The sequence below is a fragment of the Ambystoma mexicanum genome, chromosome 6p (assembly GCF_040938575.1).
Source record: "Ambystoma mexicanum isolate Mex_15411 chromosome 6p, UKY_AmexF1_1, whole genome shotgun sequence".
Lineage (NCBI taxonomy): Eukaryota > Metazoa > Chordata > Amphibia > Caudata > Ambystomatidae > Ambystoma > Ambystoma mexicanum.
In genome coordinates, this window is record NC_090935.1 from 1,291,662,978 (window position 1) to 1,291,687,463 (window position 24,486).

Here is a 24,486-nt window from a genome sequence, read left to right on the forward strand (position 1 = left end):
TGGCTTACATAGTCGTGGAATTTTGAAACTTGAGAGCTGTGTTAAATTAGCTAAGCATGTTAGCTGTATTTATTACAAGACATGAAGCCTGACAAAGAACTTCAAGGGCCTGGCTCGTCCTTATTTTGTCTTGACAATTGCTGGAAAACAGGGATTCTTGCACGATTCTACGAAGAGACTACATGACACCCAGTGGTGGAAGCAGGCTTTTGTACTAGAATCGGTCAAGGAATCCTTGTGTGCCACCAGTCACCACCATATCACTGTTTTACATCATGTGGTGCTCCCTAACATCCAGTCCCTCCGTAGCTCCCTAGAAGCAAACACTTTGTTCAATTTAAAAAAAAAAAGAAAAAAAACAATAGACGTGCATTTCTCCTTGCTACTTTAATAAGATTTCCGTTATTGATTCTTATACAAATTGGGGGCTCAAGGTAGGTTAATTATGAAGTCCCAAGAAACAAGTTGTGCAGGTTTTGCGAAAGCCGTACAGAGCGTTATAAACCTAACTATCAATTCAGCATGTGTGTGACACTTTCGCAAGAAGAAAATGTAAACTATGGACTCCTATCATTGCATTTCCGTTTGCTTTACACAGAAAAGCCTACAATATCAAATAAACCAACTCTGCAATTCTTATTTAAGAAAGAACATTATTCTCTTTACTTCATATACACTATCCATCCAGTCGTACCGTAATCTAGTTTAGCATGATTACCAACATCTATCCTAGGTATGGAAAACCATAATAATGTAATTAGGTGTTTTACTAATTACAGCAAACAGGTGTGCACACATTATTTAAATAATACTTAACAAATCCCATAAGGGATGGTTAATTTGTTCAGCCTTTTTCCTGGCAGCGTGCACTCATTTGCAGCAGTTCTATCATTTAATTAGACATACATACAGCATATACTTGCAATCCACACAAGAAGATGACTGAATATCATGTTGGTGTTTAATGTAGTATTATGATTGAAGAGCAATCCGATGGGAGAGGGATTGGGAGTGGGTGGAGAGATGGGGCAGCTGCTCTCATAGACATTCTACTATACTTTTGGTCACCTATTTGATTGTGAGTATTCACACACGATTGTGCTTCTGTTTTCAAATACAACACACACAAAAAATAAACTTTGTAATATTTCAAACCTTGCCTTCATAAAATATTTGTATCAATAATTACAACGTGGAATAGTCATGTGCGAACTGACTTGAGCCAAAATTGAATACCGTGCTGTTCATTTTCCTAATGGGCTAAACGTAAGAAACATGCATAAAAGCCTTGCTTAAATCTTTTACGCATTTGCCCTATTGCACCCCAATTTCCCCGCATTTGTATGGCGTAGAAAAGGGGCAGAATGCATGTTTCTGCCGCTCTTTTCCTGTCCACCATACAAATATAACATTTGCGGCAACATGAATTTTCATGCTGCCACAAATGCTGTGGATCCCTCTGGGGTCTGCTGGCTTTATGCTCCAGCAAAAAGCCAGTGGACCATATGAGTATCCATTGAACTGCCTATCATGCATGCATAGCAGTCATCATTTACTCAATGTGCATGGCAGAGTGCAAGAGTGCAGGGCAAAAGGCAGCATCCAAGCTTGCCCCAGCCCTCGCCTTCTCCTTCATCCAAATGTTCTCCTTCCCACCAGTCTTCTCCTTGATCCCCATGTGTTGTGCTCAGAACAGTCTTTCTGCTTCTTCTTCATATATGTCCTTCTTCTCTATCCTTTTTTCTTCTTTTCATTTGTCTAAGACATTCCCCATTGTCCCACTACTTCATGACAATCCTTCTTTTCTCTTTTATCCCTGGTATTCTCCTTTATCTGAGTATTTATCATTCTCGCCCGCTCATGTTTCCATTCATCACAGTCCTTTGCCTTAGTTCCAGTTCTTGTCCTTCTCCAAAGTCCTCCTCCTTTTGTAAAAGAAGCACTGCCATCTTATGAGCACTTCTCCTCAATTCTTCTTCATGTTCTCCTTTATCACAGTCATCTTCCTTCCTCTCTGTTCATGTCCTTCATCCCAATGTTTCTCCTTTGCCCTCATACTTCTTCTTTGCCCAAACCACACTTCTGCATATGCTTCATACCAAGCTTCTGCCATTGTCCCTATTCCACTCTCTTCCTTTTTCTTATTCCTTGTGTTTTTTATTCTGCTTGCCCCATTATTTCTCTTCTACTTTGTGCCAGACTGCCTTTTTCTCCATTTCCCCTGTCTTTATCCCTTACCCCACACCTTCACCTTTCTCCTTGTAATTGTCCTTCATCCCATTCATTTTCCTTATGATTTGGCTCAGTTTTTCTCTTTAACCCGAGACGTTCTCTTTCATGCCAGTCCTTATCATTGTTCTTCTTCCAGTAAATTTACTTTCCCAAACATTCTCCTCCTTCCTCCCAATCTTTCTTCTTCAACCAAATCCTTCTCATTTGGTCCAGTCCTTTCTGGTTTACCCTCTTACCACACCTTCTCATTCTTATCCTTCATCTGAGTATTTCTCCCTTTTTGCATTTCATCCCTTTACCATCACCCCACTATTTTGCCTTCATCTCCATCCTTCTAATCCATCTGAGTACTTCTCATCCATACTTCTAGTTATCCTTCCTTGAGGTCCTTCCCCATCATCCATTTGCATTACCTTCTCCCCAGCGCTTTTCCTTCACCACTGTCCTCCTTCTTCTCTCTCATCCCAGTCCATTATAGGCTCTTTAAACCTAGTCCTTTTACTCCATCCACTAATTTGTTTGCTCCACTGCTTCTACCTCTGCTTTGTTCTGGTCCTACTCCCTTTTCTCCTTTGTCACACTCCTTCACCTTAAATATACATGTGCCCCTGTCTGTATCTCAAAGTGAACAAAGGCTATGTTGTGACTATCCACACTCTTTTGGATGTCCGATTTGTTAATACATTGTCCAAACTCCTTATTTGTAACAATTTATGGACAATTCATCTAAAGGAAGCAACTCACATGACTCATGCATATATAACATTAATAAATGAAAATAAATACCCAATGAAGGTCATATGGTTTTTAATTTTTTCATGTGATTGAAAAAATATTTTGGTTTTAAAAAAATAAGACAAACCAAATACATAAATTGTTCTGAATACAATATCAAAGGTGAAATCGAAAGACATTAACCAAGGTTAAGTGAATCAATTGTCATTTCTCAACACAGCATAAATCAATATCCAAGTGTCTCATCAATTAAGATTCATTGATGGTTATTTTTGTTTTAAAGAATAAGACAAACCAGATATATAAATTGTTCTGAATACAATATCAAATGTGAAATCGAAAGAAATCAATCAAGGTCAAGTGTAAATCAATTGGCATTTCTCAACACAACATAAAACAATATCCAAGTGTCTCATTAATTAAGATTCATTGATGGTCTTAGTGCGTAAAAAGAAAGAGAAAATCAAAAAATTAAAAAGTCATGTGTGACTGGGTGATAGATGACTACTTATTTGATTCTAGCATCCCATGGCACATCGATTTAGTACTTAAAAAGGACATAGACTCGATATTTGAACAGTTAATGTAACCATTCCAATGTGTAAGATACTTGGTAATGGTTAGAGGATTTGCAAAGTTGTCCTATTAATCCTATAGCTTTGGGAGTCCTATGTCTGGGTCTTTACGGTAAAAGATGTGTTTTCCAAAGTGCAATCCTGAGTGACAAACACAATTTGAGAGAGTGAAAAGGACCTGGATGCTGAATCCTGGTTTTCTGCTCTCTTCACGTTTCGGCAGATGCTGAAGTTATTAATGCCGCCTTCATCAGGGCGTCAATTAGAAGACCCTGTGAGAGATACATAAAAGCAATGTGAGTAAGCCTCTCAATCAGTGCTTGTGGCTCCTAAGCATAGATGATCTGAATTTACACTCTAGTCACCGGCCTTTACTTTACCTGCCGGAACCTGAATCCCATGTTTTGGCTCGTGCCTGCAGTGGAGAACAAATCAGTTCTTGGAGACAGGTACGATAGAGAAGGAGTGCGTTGAGCCTTGCGTGAAGGCCCAACGTGTGGGCTGGTTGCGACGCATCCACCTCTGTTGATTCCTAAGAAGGAGAGGTTGTGTCACAAAGAGCAGACCCAAATGGTGTAAACATTAGTATGCACAATGCATGTCAACATTACATTAGTTCACCTGGAAATGTGGGTACCCAAGTCTTGTGGTGATGGTTTAGTGGGACTATTTGTAGTGCGTCCTATCCCTGGCTAGGGAGATGGATGTAACGTGCCTCCTTACCTATGGAAATTAACCAAGTAGGTATGTACGTGTGTGTTATTAAAACTACATACTTGCTGGATTAGTCTAAGCAGTGGCCCACCTGGTGCAGGTCCCGGTCCTTACCTGTTTTTGTGCTACCGTGATGCTCAAATCTAGTGCCGAATGGGGCGACTAGGGTTGATCGGGAGTCTCTCTGTCTCTGCTCCTAATGGAGAAAAAGCAGAGACTCAGGCTCAATGGATCCTTTTCCCAATGTTCAAGGCTCAAATTGCAAAAAAAAATCAAAGTCAATTCTGCGGATTGCCTAAAAAATGTAGCCCCACCAATGGTTTGAAACTAATTGTGTCTGCTCTGTTCTTGATTGTCCAGAGCTCATGCAAAATTAAACAGCGTGCCGAGCCTGTGTAATCCGGGCTGCCTGTCCACCATATGGTGTAAGGAACTAGCCCGGTCTTTAGCAGATGAGTCAGTGTTAATGTGACTTGTAGAGAAATTATAGGAGCAAAGTGCTCATAAGCGTGCTCCTTCCTTTCTACCACTTCCATTTCACCTTCGAATGCAGAGAGTTGCGAGTGGAAATGTCATGCATCACGGATGCGCTCCTCGAGGTGAGATATACATGCCCGGTTTACTCCTTCACCTTCACCTGATTCAACCCTGTCCTTCTTCTTCTTCCCAATCCTTCTCTTTCACCCAATTAACCTTCTCTCCAAATCCCCATATTCATCACAGTTCTTTTCCTTCTTTTCATTCATCTAAGTCCTTCTCCTTCATCTCAGTCCATTTATCAAATCCTTCTGTTCTTTCTTCCCAGTCATTCTTCTGACTCATCCCACCCTTTCCCCTTCTCCTTCCTAGCCCAGTCAATGCCTTTGTCCTGCCCCTATGTCAAACTCCTTCACCCTCCTCCATTCCCTTCTCTTTCTCTTTTTTGTTCCAAACTGCCTCCTTCTTCACAGCCCTTCTTCTTCATCCCTGCCCTTCCACTTTCTCCTACTCATCGACACCAATCCTTGTGCTTTGTTCTGGTATTTCTCACTCTCTCCAGAATTTCTTTTCCCCAGTCATTCTCCTTCATCACAATCCCTTTTCTTCACCATAGCCCTTCTCCTTCTCCTACATCCCAGTCATTTTCCCCTTCCTTTGTTCTCTTTCGTCTCATGCTCCTTCATCCTAATCATATTCTCTATGTTAGTCCGACTTTGTGGCCTAGCCGTTCTTCTTAATTATGCTCCTTCTCCTTCATTCTAATCCTTAGTTCTAGTCCCTCACCTTCAGCCTAGTAATTCTCCTTTTTCCTATACCACATTTTGAACACATTCCAAGGCCTGCATTATGAGTTTGCCGGTAAAACACCGCTTGTACCGTCATGCCAGTATTACCGACTCAAGCAGGGTGACCACTGGAAATACTGGTGCATTACAAGTCCTCGGGTGTCCATAAACCCCCCTACCAGAAACGCTAATACAAATGCGACTGTATTACTGGTGTCGGCATCAATTGGTATTACCAGCAGAAATGTGCCAGTAATAATCATACCGACACCCAAACTGGAAGAATTACCAAAGCTTGAATCATCAGCTCTGGAGTTACCGGTGCTGGAATTATCAGCGCCAGATTTAGCATCACCGCCAGAATGGGAAGCTCGCTGGTGGCTATATTAAAACTCAATCCCCTTTGAATTATCCACTTCCAACTGCCATCCACTGTAACAGGAGGCGCCCAACATGTCTCGGAGAACAAAGGCAAGAGTCTCTGACATCTGCCTGCGGACCCAAAATTATGGGAGATGGAGCTGGCTGCACTGTCTGACTCTGTAGTGCAGCATGGTGAGAGCCTCTTTTGGGCTGGATACAGATGGACCAGCCAGAAGAAGAAGACGTCCATCTGGCAGGAAGTGGTAGAAAGGGTCACAGCCCTAGGGACTGTCCCAAACTCAGAGGGACTGCCTTAAATCGTCGACTGACTTGCATCTGAGAGTCTGCAACTTCATTGCAACACACAGGATGGAATCTGCTATCACAGGAGGAGGGACAGTTGCACCCCTACACCTGAAGCCCGGGGAAGAGAGTTGCTGCTCCATCCTGCATATGGAGGGAATAGAGAGACTCGGGACTACAGAGGCAGGAGCTGGGACCCAAGGTGATGGTGGCAAGTATGACAAACTAAGTAAATGCATCCCCAGGCAGATACACAATAAATGGGCAAGGGAACAGGTCCAACATGTGTCAGTCACAGCAAATGGCCAAATCATACATACGCACAAGACACAGACACACACACACATGCTAGGGGATGCTGGTAGATGTACCCATGCACAAGCACTGTTGCCAATATGTACAACCCCATACATGGACACATGATGAGCGCCCATGAGTGCCAAGTGAGAACAGGTCAAAAATCATAGGCCCACCACACACACAACAACAAGCCAACTTGGCAGTCCAACAGTCAATGTGGATGGGGATGACAAACCTACAGATCAGTGCGGGCGCTGGTTGGATTTAATAGTCCAAGAAGTTGCAGTTTTGCCTGTTGTGTTTAGTAATGGTCGAGACAAAGATTTGATGGTGCATTTGGTTTTTTATTTAAGTTGGTTTACCAGAACCAAAAATCATCAATGTGGCAATTTATTGCCAGTTAGTCAACATAAATGTGTGAAAACAGCTGATGCGCGTTTCGACCTAAGTCTTATTCAAGGCTGTGATTTGTGAATTGATTTAGTGGGGAAGTGATAAGCACGGCGTAGTGACATTATTTGAGACAGCAATTATGTGCGACATAGTCAAACATGGATGAGGTATTACAATTTATGATCACATGTTGTTAATCAGGTTATGCATACAGTAATTGTAGTTGCAGTTCATGATAAATAAACAATAGTAAGAGGATTGAAAAAATAAGTGGTGATGGTGAGTGGTGGTGGTGGGAGCCGGTGATCTCGTGTCACGCTCCTCTTCGTGACACGAGATCACCAGCTCCCATCCGCCAATTCCGGTGCTAGGACATGCTAATTAGCCTTTCTGGCACCCGGACACGGGGGGGACCAGCTATCAGCTCTATTCAGAGCACACGATCCTACTCAATTGGCCCTGCAAAAGACTTAGGTTGAAACGCGCGTCAGCTGTTTGCTCACACCAATGTTGAACAACTGGCATTATCTGCCACTGTGATGTTTCTTATTTGCTTTTGTGAATTTTCAAAAACAATAATAAAGTAAAAAGTTACAAGCACCAATACGGCTCCTCTGACCTGACCATGAACCAAAACTTAAGCAAACTTGCTAAATTCTTGGACTATTGAATCCCCCCAGTGCCTTTCATCATCCGCAGGTCTGTCGTCCCACCTAATCATAATGCTCAATCTGATTGGTTGTAGAAGGGAGTGCCCTGATTGGTTGCTGAGAGCGGACCCCAGATTGGCTGGCCTCAGGGAGCATGTATCAGGGGTGGGACACACCGTGTCTGCTCTTGTGAGGGAAAGACTAATCTTCGTGAGAACCGGGGAATTGTCTTGTTACATTTAAACGGCAGAATTAATGAACAAGTGAGTTATTGGAGCGTGGTCACACTAGGGAGGGGGTGCACTGGCTGGAGGGGTTTTAGTGCAAGGCGCAGAGTAGATCATGAAGTGGTGGGGGTGCAAGGGCTGATGCCCTAGATAGATGAAGGAGAATACCAGAATTGGATGTGATTGAACAGCTGGGTTCAGGGTGTAGATGGTGGGGTGCTAACCCCATTAGTTGTGTAATGGGGGAAAGTAGGCAGCCCGGATAAGGGATTGGGGGGGAGTGGATTGGAGGCTGGTGAGCCAAATGCCGATGGTCTGGGACATGGTTTGGTGGTGGACCTGGTTGGTGTAACACCCCATGTAGTTGGTGAACAGGTGTTCAAGGGTCAGTCATCCAAGGCCTATAGTTTTAACATACTGTGAGAGTACTTCACAGTGAAGTACGTGCAGAGCTCCCTTAGATAAGTGCACACGTATAATTCACAAGAAAACATGAAAATCATGGTCACTGTTTAATCCAATGGTGATGGCTCGGTATTTGCATATCAGCCAGGCTTCTCTCTGGTGGAGCTGGAGTTCTCTGTCACTTCCTCTTATGTCTGCTGGTATTGATTTCAGTCCCACGAAGGTGATGTCTTCTTTGTTATCCAACTGGTGTTCTTCTTGCCAGTGGAGCACCAGTGGGTATTTGGTGTCTTGAGAGTGAAGGGAGCTGAGGTGTTCCCTAATTCTTGTTCTGAGTTCCCTCTTGGTACTTCTAATGCATTTTCGATTACATACACAAATGATAGCATAAATTACATATTTGGATTTACAATTGATATATTGTTTGATTGTATGAGTGTTGGTTTCACTGAAATTTGGGATCTTAGTAGTTGTGGCGAATTTACACATGGAACAACTTCCACATTTGTAAAATCCGACTGGTTTGTTACTCATGAGCAAGTTGTCATTTATTTTTGGAATTGGTGCCATGAAGGAAGGGCTTAAGATGGTCTTGAGTGTTCTGGCCTTGGTATAGGTCATACTGGGTTTGTCCGGTATCCATGCTCTTATGTCTTCATCTATTGATAGAATATGCCAATGTCTCTTCAGGATCGTCTGTACTTGGTGGCTGTGACTACAGTATTGGGTGATATATCTTATTTTGTTGTCATTCACTTCAAGCTCCCTGATGTGTACCTTTGGAGTCAGTAAAGTACTGCGTTCTCTGTTGTTTGCCATTGTTTTTGCTGCTTGTATTGCTTGCTCAGGGTAGCCCCTTTCTGAGAAGCGTCTGGTGAGTACTGTGCATTCATCTCCATAGGCAGGCAGGGAGCTGCAATTCATTTTTGTCGTAGGAATTCTCCTTTGGGAATGTTGTTAATTACTGATTTCTTGTGGCCACTTGATGCATGTAATACTGAATTGACTTCAGTGGGTTTCCTGTAGGTTGTTGTCGTTAGCTCTGTACCTACTGGCATGATGGTGATATCCAGAAAGTCTATGGTTGTGCTGCTTGAGGTTCCTGTCAGTTCAATGCCAAAATTGTTCTCATTCAGATATTGTTTGAATGAGTCGAGTTCCTCCATCGTTCCACACCAGATCATCAGGATGTCGTCTATGTAACGCATCCAGGTGTGGATCAGTTTGTTGAAATCATAATTGGCAAAGGCATTCACCTGTTCATAGTGATGCATGAATAGGTTAGCCATAGTTGGTGCATATGTGGCCCCATGGCTATGCCTTTCATTTGTCTGTAATATTGTTGGTTGAATAGAAAGACAGTGTTGGTTAAGGAAAATTCCAGAAGTTCTTTTGTGAGTTCCAAATGCGACCAGAATGATGCTGAGGCTTTTACAAATGTGAATTCAATAGCTTTCAGAGCTGGTCTGTGGTCTAAGGAAATGTAGAGCGCTTTGACGTCCAGAGTTACCAAAATGTAGTAATTGTTCCACACAATGGGCCTCATTAGGAGTTTGGAAGTAACCATGGCGCTATTAGCGCCATGGCTGCCTCCAAATCCTTACTGACTCCGCCCTGGTGAATTGAGCTATTACCGCCCCATTCCAAGGTTGGCAGGGGCGGTAATTCCCCATTCACCAGGGCCCTTCCTCATTCCCATTTGAGCCCCCATAGGGCTCAATGGGAATGGGGAAGGCGTTATTACCTCCAAAGTCCCTTTGCGGTTCCCGTCCTTAATGCCTGGTAAAACCAGGAGTTAAGGGAGGACCCACAAAGGGACCTCGTAATAGGGCGGTAGGGGAGTACCAGTACTGGTGCCCTTACCGGTACCAGTAATCCCTCACCGCCCGGGGCGTAATGACCCCCAATGTCTTGTAAGACTAGAAGGGTGTGCATTGTGTCACGTAAAAAAGTTGGTATCTTGGGTACTTCGGGTGCCAGTACGTCGTTATTGATGTATTGGTTCAGGGGTTCTGTTATCCATCCAATTCCACTCAGTATTGGGCGGCCTTCTGGTATGGTGAAAAATTCTTTGTGTATTTTAGGTAGAAAATAGATTGTCGGCATCCTGGGATGTTTTGGGTGAAGATATTTCATTTCGTCGTCAGACAGGAGTCCACGTTTATGCCATTTGGTCAGCAGGGTGTTGACTTCTATTAAGATTTCCTTGGTTGGATTTTTTTGATGGTGTCATAGCATCCGGGGGTAGTTAGGTGAGTAAGGGCCATTTGTACGTACTCTGTTCTGTCGATGATGACCACATTGCCCCTTTTGTCAACTTCCTTGATTATGATTTGGTGATTGTCTTGCAATTCCTTGAGTGCCAGTCTCTACTGACTGGTACTGTTGTCTCTTCCTCTTGGGTGTTTAGGTCTCATATGGTCCTCCAATGTTTGAAGGTCTCTCGTGACCGCCTGACTGAAGAATTCAATGGCAATGTCCACTTGTAGATTAGGAGTGAATTTTGATTTGAGCTTCATTTCTAGCATTTTCACATTTCTTTCCTCAATATCGAGTTCTTGCAAGGTCTGGTGCATGGTCTGTGTTTCCATGTTGGGGAGATGTTCCAAGGTTGTTAAAAGGTTAGTACATTGCAGGTGTTCCATGTCTATGGTACTCAGTGGTACTGGTGTAATCCTGGTTGGTTTCCATTTTATTCGTTTGGAAAAGAATTTCTTTAATTTCAGTTTCCTGGTATATTTGAACAGATCTATCTGGGCATTCACATAGTTGGTGTGAGAGGCTGGAGCGAATGAGAGACCTTTATTCAGGATTTCAGTGTCATGTTCCGAAAGGGTATGCTTGGAGAGATTGGTTACTAAGAGCGTGGTCTTGGTGTTTGCTGTTGTAGTTGCATTTTGGATCTTGTCAGTCTGATAGCACTTTCTTGTTCTTCTTGAGTGTTTCTTGGTCCCCACTCACTTGCCACTCTTGGTTCTAATCTTGGTGGTATGTTGCCCCGGGTAGGGTCTAAAAAATTAACTTGCATTTCTGTTGTGGGGCGCAGGTTCCTTTTTTGTAGCGTTGGATCTCATCAAGGAAGTTCATGTTGTCTGGACAGTCTTGGTACCGTCTCTTCTGTTTCTGCATTTATGATCTCTGATGCTTGGTCCAATTCTACGTTTGCATCTGTTTCTTGTTCTGGTTCGCTGTCTGCGTCTGATGTGGCCAGATAGCGTGCCGGGGAGCTTTCCTTGGAGCTTGTTCCCTGGATATTGTCAAATTTGGGTTGGAAGGTGAAAACTCTATTGTCCTGGTAGTCTCTTTCATCTCTTGCAAATTTTCTACATTTTCTGATTTTGACTTCGTCTTGGTGAATTTGTAATATTTCGTACATGATTTCGTAATTCTTTTCTTTTGTTGCCATTGGAGAGTTACTTGACTCTATATTGGTTCTCAGTTGGTTAATCTCTAAAACAAGTCTTTTGTGATCCCTGTCGGCATGTTCAATTAGATATTCCATCATTATTTTGGAACCCATGATCAGGTTCTCTTCCCATTTTGCTGCCAAATCAGCGTCCTCAGGGTTAGTAAAGTCTGGAAAGATGATGATTCTCAATTCCCTTGGGATTTTTTCTTGTCCAAGGCCAGAACACTCAAGACCATCTCAAGCCCATCCTTCATAGCACCAATTCCAAAAATAATTGACAACTGGCTCACGAGTAACAAACCTGTGGGATTTTACAAATGTAGAAGTTGTTCCATGTGTACATTCGCCACAAATACTAAGATCCTAAATTTCAGTGAAACCAACACTCATGCAATCAAACAATATATCAATTGTAAATCCAAATATGTAATTTATGCTATCATTTGTGTATGTAATTGAAAATACATTGGAAGTACCAAGAGGGAACGCAGAACAAGAATTAGGGAACACTTCAGCTCCCTTCACTATCAAGACACCAAATACCCACTGGCGCTCCACTGGCAAGAAGAACACCAGTTGGATAACAAAGAAGACATCACCTTCGTGGGACTGAAATCAATACCAGCAGACATAAGAGGAGGTGACAGAGAACTCCAGCTCCGCCAGAGAGAAGCTCGGCTGATATGCAAATACCAAGCCGTCACCATTGGACTAAACAGTAACCATGATTTTCATGTTTTCTTGTGAATTATACGTGTGCACTTCTCTAAGGGAGCTCTGCACATACTTCACTGTGAAGTACTCTCACAGTATGTTAAAACTATAGGCCTTGGCTGACTGTCCCTTGAACACCTGTTCAACAACTACATGGGGTGTTACAGCAACCAGGTCCACCACCGAACCATGTCCCGGACCATCAGGGTTTGGCGCACCAACCTCCATTCCACTCCCCCCTATCCATTATCCGGGCTGCCTACTTCCCCCATTACACAACTAATGGGGTTAGCACCCCACCATCTACACCCTGAACCCTGCTGTCCAATCACCTCCAATTCTGGTATTCTCCTTCATCTATCTAGGGCATCCGCCCTTGCACCCCCCACCACATTCATGATCGACTATGCGCCTTGCACTAACACCCCTCTGGCCAGTGCACCGCCTCCCTAGTGTGACCACACTCCTATGACTTACTTTTTCATTAATTCTGCCTTTTAATTGTAACAAGACAATTCCCCAGTTCTCACAGAGATTAGTCTTTCCCTCACAAGAGCAGACAGGGCGTGTCCCACCCCTGATACATGCTCCCTGAGGCCACCCAATCCGGGATACGCTATCAGCAACCAATCAGGGCACTCCCTTCTACAACCAATCAGATTGAGCATTACTTATGGTCAGGAAGCTTAGGAAATACTTTGCTGTCTCGCTTCCTGACACATGAACCAATACCCTCTCGCCGAACCCGGCAACCGGTAAGTCTACCATAGGATCCATCCTGTCTCGGATGTCCTCCTCTCATCGTGGCACCCACGGTGTGCCCGGACACGGCATTGGCCACTCCCTCGCAACCCACCTCCTGGTATCACTCAGGCCATTCACTCGCACACTTCTGGCGCCACAAGCCCAGCTTCCCCTGAACCTGACCGGCTTCGAACTGTTCAGCCCACTGCCACTTGGCCATCCGTCTGTGTTGCTGGTCCCTCGCCCGGACACAGCATTGATGACTCCCTCTCAACCCACCTCCTGGTATCACTCAGGCCATCCAGTCCTGCACTTCTGGCGCCACAAGCCCAGTTTCCCTTAGACCTGACCGGCTTCGAACTGTTGAGCCCACCGCCACTTGGCCATCCGTCTGTGTTGCTGGCCCCTCGCCCGTTTTTGATTCACCACTCACGGAGGCCACTGAGCCTCCTCGCTAAACACGTATCATATTATTTCAACACGGGTCACAACCAGACGTCCATTTAATCTGAGGGCGGGACACCTACTTTCACCTCACCCCTCACTCTCCCTCTCTATCCGGCACCCGCACTGATACACATTAATTAGCCCACTTGTAATTAATTATTTGCTCTGCCTGTTCCGGTAGGCTACCGCAATGCTATCGAATGCCACCTGGGCGCCCTCCCGCATCATGGCTCCCCCTCCATCACCCTTGATCCGGATGCGGGTTTAACCTGAATCAACCTTCTCCTTTCCAATCAAGTAACTTATTTCCCTACATACTTTCAGACTAGGCCATTCAGCCCTACTGGCACCCGGACTTGGGAGGACCAGACACCAGCTCTTGTTAGAGCCCACCAGGATACTCAATTGGGTAAGATTCAACCACCCCTTCCTCCATTCCTCATTGCCTAACAACCAAGCTTGGCCTTTACCCTTAACTAACCAATTCTTCTCATTCCTCCCTCTCTCCCTTCTCTCCCTTGGTACTTTGTTCATGCCCTATCTCAACCAATGGTACAATCTGTCCATAATGTCAATACACACTAATCCAATCATTTATGTCTTGCCTATGTAACCACCACAACCACCACTCACCATCACCACTTATTTTTTCAATCCTCTTAGTATTGTTTATTTATCATGAACTGCAACTGCAATTACTCTATGCATAACCTGATTAACAACATGTGATCATAAATTGTAATACCCCATCCATGTTTGACTATGTCGCACATAATTGCTATCTCAAATAATGTCACCACACCGTGCTTATCACTTCCCCACCGAATCAATTCACAAATCATAGCATTGAAAAAGACTTAGGTCGAAATGCGCGTCGGCCGTTTTCACACATTTATGTTGACTAACTGGCAATACATTGCCACATTGATGATTTTTGGTTCTGGTAAACCAACTTAAATAAAAACCAAATGCACCATCAACTCTTTGTCTCAACCATGAATAAATACCACAGGCAAAACTGCAACTTCTTGGACTATTAAATCCAACCAGCGCCCGCACTGATCCGTAGGTTTGTCATCCCCATCAATCTTTCAACTAATCGGGAATCCTGAAGTTGGTCCCCACACAAACCATGATCCAGGCTGCAGGCTGAATTTGAAATCACCAATAGGAGGTGCGCAAGAGATAGGAAGTCCCGACACCGACAATTCCAACCAACTTAAACCTCAACTCAGGGACCTGACCCCGCAGCACCTAAGCCTAAAATGGCAGACTATCTTGAATCAAGAAAAACGGACACCAAGTATCTTTTCTCTGCCAGAGGATCCCCAGTACATGCCTTCCCACCCACTCCAAGGGCGCCGGACAATTTAAGGCAACAATTTGTCAAATTAGAACGACTCTGTACCAAGGAAATTAACAAATTCTGGGAGAGATTCACTCTCCAAATTTACCTTGAACAAGAAAAAATTCCAAGGGGATTGAGAATCATCATCTTTTCAGACTTTACTAACCCAGAGGACGCTGATTTGGCAGCCAAATGGGAAGAGAACCTGATCATGGGATCCAAAATAATGATGGAACTACTAATTGAACATGCCGACAGGGCTCACAAAAGACTTGTTTTAGAGATTGACAAACTGAGAACCAATATAGAGTCAAGTAACTCTCCAACGGCAACAAAAGAAAAGAATGACAAAATCATGTACGAAATATTACAAATTCACCAAGACGTAGTCAAAATCAGAAAATGTAGAAAATTTGCAAGAGATGAAAGAGACTACCAGGACAATAGAGGTTTCACCTTCCAACCCAAATTTGACAATATCCAGGGAACAAGCTCCAAGGAAAGCTCCCTGGCACGCTCTCCGGCCACATCAGACGCAGACAGCGAACCAGAACAAGAAACAGATGCAAATGAGGAATTGGACCAGGCATCAGAGACCATAAATGCAGAAACAAAAGAGACGGTACCAAGACTGTCCAGACAACATGAAGCTAGCGGAAGCATAGGATATAACTTCCTTAATGAGATCCAAGGCTACAAAAAAGGAACCCGCGCCCTGCAACAAAAAAAGAAAGTTTGTTTTTTAGACCCTACCCGGTGCGACATACCACCAAGATTAGAACCAAGAGAGGCAAGAGAGCAGGGACCGAGAAACTCTCAAGAAGAACAAGAAAGTGCTATCAGACTGACAAGATCCAAAACGCAACTACAACAGCAAACACCAAGACCACGCTCTTAGTAACTAATCTCTCCAAGCATACCCTTTCGGAACATGACACTGAAATCCTGAATAAAGGTCTCTCATTCGCTCTAGCCAATCACACCAGCTATTTGAATGCCCAGATAGATCTGTTCAAATATACCAGGAAACTGAAATCAAAGAAATTCTTTTCCAAACAAATAAAATGGAAACCAACCAGGATTACACCAGTACCACTGAGTGCCATAGACATGCAACACCTGAATGTACTCACCTTTTAACAACCTTGGAACATCTCCCCAACATGGAAACACAGACCATGCACCAGACCTTGCAAGAACTTGATATTGAGGAAAGAAATGTGAAAATACCAGAAATGAAGCTCAAATCAAAATTTACTCCTAATCTACAAGTGGACAATGCCATTGAAATCTTCAGTCAGGCGGTCACGAGAGACCTTCAAACATTAGAGAACCATATGAGAACTAAACACCGAAGAGGAAGAGACAACATTACCATTCAGGAGAGACTGGCGCTCAAGGAATTGCAAGACAATCACCAAATCATAATCAAGGAAGCTGAAAAAAAGGGGGTAATGTGGTCATCATGGATAGAACAGACTACGTACAAATGGCCCTTACTCACCTAACTACCCCCGGATGCTATGACACTGTCAATAGAAAATCCAACCAAGGAAATCTTAATAGAAGTCAACACCCTGCTGACCAAATGGCATAAACGCGGACTCCTGTCTGACGACAAAATGAAATATCTTCACCCAAAACATCCCAGGATGCCGACGATCTATTTTTTCCCTAAAATACACAAATAATTTCTCACCATACCAGAAGGCTGCCCAATACTGAGTGGAATTGGATGGATAACAGAACCCCTGAACCAATACATCAATAACGTACTGGGACCCAAAGTACCGAAGATCCCAACTTTTTTACGTGACACAATGCACACCCTTCTAGTCTTACAAGACATTGTGTGGAACAATGACTACATTTTGGTAACTTTGGACGTCAAAGTGCTCTACACGTCCATAGACCACAGACTAGCTCTGAAAGCCATTGAATTCACATTTGTAAAAGCCTCAGCATCATTCTGGTCGCATTTGGAACTCACAAAAGAACTTCTGGAATTTTCCTTAACCAACACTGTCTTTCTATTCAACCAACAATATTACAGACAAATGAAAGGCATAGCCATGGGGGCCACATATGCACCAACTATGGCTAACCTATTCATGCATCACTATGAACAGGTGAATGACTTTGCCAATAAAGATTTCAACAAACTGATCCACACCTGGATGCGTTACATAGACGACATCCTGATGATCTGTTGTGGAACGATGGAGGAACTCGACTCATTCAAACAATATCTGAATGAGAACAATTTTGGCATTGAACTGACAGGAACCTCAAGCAGCACAACCATAGACTTTCTGGATATCACCATCATGCCAGTAGGTACAGAGCTAACGACAACAACCTACAGGAGACCCACTGAAGTGAATTCAGTATTACATGCATCAAGTGGCCACAAGAAATCAGTAATTAACAACATTCCCAAAGGGGAATTCCTATGACAAAAAGGAATTGCAGCTCCCTGCCTGCCTATGGAGATGAATGGACAGTACTCACCAGACGCTTCTCAGAAAGGGGCTAGCCTGAGCAAGCAGTACAAGCAGCAAAAACAATGGCAAACAACAGAGAACGCAGTACTTTACTGACACCAAAGGTACCCATCAGGGAGCTTGAAGTGAATGACAACAACATAAGATATATCACCCAACACTGTAGTGACAGCCACCAAGTACAGAGGATTCTGAAGAGACATTGGCATATTATATTAATAGATGAAGACATCAGAGCATGGATACCGGACAAACCCAGTATGACCTATACCAAGGCCAGAACACTCAAGACTATCTTAAATCCATCCTTCAGGGCACTAATTCCAAAAATAAATGACAATTGGCTCACGAGTAACAAACCAGTGGGATTTTACAAATGTGGAAGTTGTTCTATGTGTAAATTCGCCACAACTACTAAGATCCTAAATTTCAGTGAAACCAACTCTCATGCAATCAAACAATATATCAATTATACATTCAAATATGTAATTTATGCTATAATTTGTGTATGTAATTGAAAATACATTGGAAGTACCAAGAGGGAACGCAGAACAAGAATTAGGGAACACTTCAGCTCCCTTCACTATCAAGACACCAAATACCCACTGGCGCTCCACTGGCAAGAACACCAGTTGGATAACAAAGAAGACATCACCTTCGTGGGACTCAAATCAATACCAGCAGACATAAGAGGAGGTGACAGAGAACTCCAGCTCCGCCAGAGAGAAGCTTGGCTGATATGCAAATACCAAGCCGTCACCATTGGATTAAACAGTAACCATGATTTTCATGTTTTCTTGTGAATTATATGTGTGCACTTCTCTAAGGGAGCACTGCACATACTTCACTGTGAAGTACTCTCACAGTATGTTAAAACTATAGGCCTTGGCTGACTGACCCTTGAACACCTGTTCAACAACTATATGGGGTGTTACAGCAACCAGGTCCACCACCGAACCATGTCCCGGACCATCAGGGTTTGGCGCACCAGCCTCCATTCCACTCCCCCCTATCCCTTATCCGGGCTGTCTACTTTCCCCCCATTACACAACTAATGGGGTTAGCACCCCACCATCTACACCCTGAACCCTGCTGTCCAATCACCTCCAATTCTGGTATTCTCCTTCATCTATCTATGGCCTCCGCCCTTGCACCCCCCACCACATTCATGATCGACTCTGCGCCTTGCACTAACACCCCTCCGGCCAGTGCACCCCCTCCCTAGTGTGACAACGCTCCAATAACTTACTTGTTCATTAATTCTGCCTTTTCTCACAGAGATTAGTCTTTCCCTGACAAGAGAAGACACGGCGTGTCCCACCCCTGATACATGCTCCCTGAGGCCACCCAATCCGGGGTCTGCTCTCAGCAACCAATCAGCCTTCTACAACCAATCAGATTGAGCATTACTTATGGTCAGGAAGCTTAGGACATACTTCGCTGTCCCGCTTCCTGACACATGAACCACTGCCCTCTCGCCTAACCTGGCAACTGGTAAGTCTACCATAGGATCCGTCCTGGCCCGGACGTCATCCTCTCATTATGGCACCTGCGCTGTGCCCGGACACGGCATTGGCCACTCCCTCGCAACCCACCTCCTGGTATCACTCAGGCCATTCACTCACGCACTTCTGGCGCCACAAGCCCGGCTTCCTCTGAACCTGACCGGCTTCGAACTGTTCAGCCCACCGCCACTTGGCCATCCATCTGTGTTGCTGGCCCCTCGCCCGGACATGACATTGGCCACTCCCTCGCAACCCACCTCCTGGTATCACTCAGGCCATCCACTTGCGCACTTCTGGCGCCACAAGCCCGGTTTCCCCTAGACCTAACCGGCTTCGAACTGTTGAGCCCACCGCTACTTGGCCATCCATCTGTTTTGCTGGCCCCTCGCCCGTTTTCGACTCACCACTTGCAGAGGCCACCAGCCTCCTCGCTAAACATGTATCATATTATTTCAACACGGATCACAACCAGACGTCCATTTAATCTGAGTGTGGGTCATCTAATTTCACCTCATCCCTCACTCTCCCTCACTATCCAGCACCTGCGCTGATACACATTAATTAGCCCACTTGTAATTAATTAATTGCTCTGCCTGTCACGGCAGGCTACCGCCACGCTATCGAACACCACCTGGGCGCCCTCCCCCACCATGGCTCCCCCTCCAGCACCCTTGATCCGGATGCGGGTTTAACCTGAATCAACCTTCTCCTTTCCAATCAAGTAACTTATTTCCCCACATCCTTTCAGACCAGGCTATTCAGCCCTACTGGCACCCGGACTTGGGAGAACCAGACACCAGCTCTTGTTAGAGCCCACCACGATACTCAATTGGGTAAGATTCAACCACCCCTTCCTCCATTCCTCATTGCCTAACAACCAAGCTTGGCCTTTACCCTTAACTAACCAATTCTTCTCATTCCTCCCTCTCTCCCTTGGTACTTTGTTCATGCTCTATCTCGACCAATGGTACAATCTGTCCATAATGTCAATACACACTAATCCAATCATATGTGTCTTGCCTATGTAACCACCACCACCACCACTCACCATCACCACTTATTTTTTCAATCCTCTTAGTAATCTTTATTTATCATGAACTGCAACTACAATTACTGTATGCATAACCTGATTAACAACATGTGATCATGAATTGTAATACCTCATCCATGTTTGACTATGTCGCACATAATTGCTGTCTCAAATAATGTCACTACGCCGTGCTTATTACTTCCCCACCGAATCAATTCACAAATCACAACCTTGAAAAAGACTTAGGTCAAAACGCACGTCGGTGGTCGTCACACATTTATGTTGACTAACTGGCAATACATTGCCACATTGATGAATTTTGGTTCTGGTAAACCAACTTAAATAAAAAACCAAATGCACCATCAATTCTTTGACTCGAACATGAATAAATACCACAGGCAAACTGCAACTTCTTGGACTATTAAATCCAACCAGCGCCCGCACTAATCCGTAGGTTTGTCATCCCCATCAATCTTTCAACTAATCGGGAACCCTGGAGTTGGTCCCCAGACAAACCATGATCCAGGCTACAGGCTGAATTTGAAATCACCAATAGGAGGTGCGCATATGATAGGAAGTCCGACACTGACAACTCCAACCACTTAAACCTCAACAGTCAATGTGTACTCCCACCATCCACATGTAGAAGCACACATCAGAGCAAACAGACCAAGGAAGCTGCATGACAAGAGCAGGACACACACAATGTAGCATGAGTCTAATGTAGGCTCGCAGACATGACTCCCAGAACACTAACAACATGCTCATCCAACTCCAACAGGCACATAGTCCTCTGACAGTGATGGACCTGGATAATCATCATTAGGTCCAGCAGCTGCAGGCAAACCTGCGAAGGCCACACCACTCACCAGCAGGCCCAAGCAGCAGGGCAGGATTACTGGTTCATCAGCTGTGGCAGTCCCACCATCTCAAGCTGTGGCAGGTCCACTTACACCATCGCCACCCACTTATGGAAGTGGCATAGCAGTGCATGCAGCTTCTGCCTTCACCACACATGTGATCATTGGTCCCACTGTCTCTCATGTGCCCTCCACACCACCATGGGCACAGAAGCCACCAGACTTCCCAGACGCCACAGACAACGATACTAGGCACTGTTGAAGACCATGAGGCAATTCCAGTTTTCAACCTAGCAAATATCCCATTATCACCTGCTGAATCCTCAGTCCTTATGAAGGGCCTATCCTTTGTGCCTACAGCACAAACGGATTGGTATAACTCTGAGATGGAAGTTCGAACCTTTCTATGAAAAGTTAGATAACGAACCTTCTTTCAGAATCATAATCTGGAACGTGAAGAAACAAATGAAGACACTGGACTACACAATCCATCGACATTTACACCTACTGATGGGCAAATACCACCAGAGCTTTTAACCTTCGAAAGATGTGTGCTAGAAGATCTGGATCGCTTACGGAAGAAAACTACTAAAATAAAACACAACATGTCTCGAGCTGAAAAACAAGCACTAATATCACTACAGACAAACAAAAATATTATCATCAAGCCAGCGGACAAAGGAGGAGGCTTGGTGATTATGACTATAGACCAATATAAAAACATGGTCTTAGCACTACTAGACGACCGAGAAAGCTACTCAATACTAAGAAAAGACCCTACCCGTGAAATATCACAAGAAATCTCGGAAGTTGTCAATTTTGCATTACAACGTGAATGGATTTCAGAAATAGAAGCAGAATACCTTATTAAACCAGTCGGCAGGACCCCCTGCTTCTATTCATTACCCAAAATTCACAAAGACTCCATAAACCCACCAGGACGCCCGATAGTCTCGGGATGTGGTTCAATTATTGAACCCTTATGCAAGTTTGTGGACACTTTTCTGCAACCAATCAGTATACAAACCCCTACCTACCTTCGAGACACCACCCACAGTATAAATATTTTTGATGCTTTGGACTTCAACCCCCGGGAACAAATACTGGTTACCATGGACATTAAATCACTTTACACTAGCATCCCCCAGGAAGATGCAATTGAAAATATACGGGAATGGCTTACCTTCAATCCCCCCAACACCAGGACCCCGGTGAACTTCATCGTTGAAATTATGACAATTGCATTACAACGTAATTTTTTCACCTTCAACAATACCATCTACTTACAAACCAAGGGCACGGCTATGGAGGCAGCGTTTGCACCCAGCCTTGCCATTCTGTTCATGGCGAAATTTGAGAAGGAATTTGTGCTCTCTCATCAAAATAACTGGCAATCTAACATCAGCAATTGGTACCGTTACATCGACGATGTGATTTTCATCTGGACCGGCACTGCGAATGAACTTACCGATTTCTGGAACTGGCTCAATTCGTGCAACACACATATTCAATTCACGATGGAACAAAGCAACCAGGAGATCAAATTTTTGGACCTTACAATCCGCTCCGTGAATGGAAAGCTACTATGTGACCTCTACAGAAAAACAACGGCCCGAAATACTCTCCTTCACTTCACCAGCCACCACCCGGCACATACCAGAAACAACCTACCCTATGGTCAGTACCTACGAATACGCCGGAACTGCTCCTCCATAGATGACTATAAGATTCATGCACAGAGCCTGACCACACGGCTACTAGCTAGGGGATACCCCAAGAAACAACTCAATTTAGCCAATAGGAGAGCTCGAAACTGCAATCGCGAAAATCTGCTTCAAATACAACAAGATGACACAGCCCCCGAGGAGAAACAACTAATGTGTGTCGTCACATTTGGAGCACACACATCAAAAATCAAACAGATCATCAATAAACATTGGCATATTGCGCGCCTGAATATGCCCGAGGACCCTGCCCCAAGATTTGCATACAAACGAGGAAAAAACCTGCAGGAATACCTCGTGCATTCACTTTTTCAACCTGTTTCCCAAACCACTCGTACCCTTCGACCACTGCAAGAACACTACCCATGTGGAAACTGTGTAGCTTGCAAATTCACCAAAAAAATGAGTTCATTTCAAATTGGACGCCGTACTTGGACACTCCGGGACCTGACAAACTGCAAAAGTCAGAATGTAGTTTACTGCATAGAGTGCCCATGTGGCCTACGCTATATCGGCCAAACTTCACGAGCTGTCAACACAAGAATATCTGAACATAGATCCAAAATTAGGTGCAAAACCATCACTGCACCATTGGTTGAACACTTTTTAAACTTCAATCACACCCCCAATGACATTCTGTGGTGGGTAATTGAAAAAGTAAAAGGCGGACCAGACATCAACCATAGCCTCAACAAAAAAGAAGCCCTATGGATCCATAGGTTGGATACCTATCACCATGGCCTCAACGAAGTCTTCCAACCTATCATCTAACAACAAATGATGCTGATCGTATACTCTCTCAATGCGCCACTATATACATGCAATCTCCAAACATGGTTTGCGCGACTCCGGGCTGGAAGACCATTAAGCCAATCCTTTCACCAACCCCCTAACGCAACACCACAATCCTATGGCGAAACACGCCTAACATATAAAAGAAAACTAATAGCATGTCCAAATACATATGGCAGTGAGCACTCGCCCAACAAATGTGAGCAATGCAACTCAGTATTACAATGAACTACTAGCCTGTAGTCCTTTCTGGCAGCAAGGGAGCATGCGCACCCTGAAAACGCTTACTTTGTCATTTAGAACAAACATTCCCAGTACGCATGCGTGGACGCCCATAGTTACGCGTTCGTTCACTTAGCGAGTGCTAGCTTTGTTTCGCATTCCAGCGATTATGTGCCCTGCCGATTCAACTCACGGCAGAGACTTCGCAGACGAAGGCTTCAAGAAAGCATGACTCAGCGCCAGTTAAGCAACCAACGAGGTGAGCGAGAGGCCGCTGAATCATCTTATCTCCGCGGCCCCCCACCCCACAAAAAAACCCTCCCCCCTCCTTTCCCCTCTGTGCTCCTCTGACTAATCTCACAAACGCATGAGTATTGCTTAACAACCACCCTGTTTCACAGGAATATTTGAGCTTTCACTTGCTGCTAATAAATCGAGATGCAGGCATAAGCCCGCAAGCATTTATATCCACGCACGAATGCTGACACATGGGCTTTCACGCTACTCACTGCATCTGCCACTAAATAGAAAATGTATCATGGCGGAAAGGTTTACCTAACATGTCTTTGTGCGCATACAAATTACCCCAAGAGCCACGAGAGAGAAAAAGATATATACTCCTCTCAAACCAGGAGCTTTAACAGCTGCACTCTCACTTAGCCAGATCACAAACTAATGAACTCAACATAAAAAATACAACAATAAATAGATATACCACCACTTATTTTTTGCATGTTAGAATTCCTAAATGCTGTACTCTGCAGCATATGATTTACTGAACACTCAGGATCGAACATGACCTGATGGCAATTCCTATTCATATTTAACAGTTTGAAGACCGTCCATGAAAACTTTGACACATTGGGAAACCTGCAAACCTGATCCAGGCAACTAAATTCCGGGTCCCAGGACTAGACGCTCCTCCCCTCTCCTATCCACGACACGTGATCACACCAAACGCTTGAGCAAGGCGTACCGGCATGTAAGTTTGAAATCCGGTCGCCATGAGATTAAATTCTAAAGCA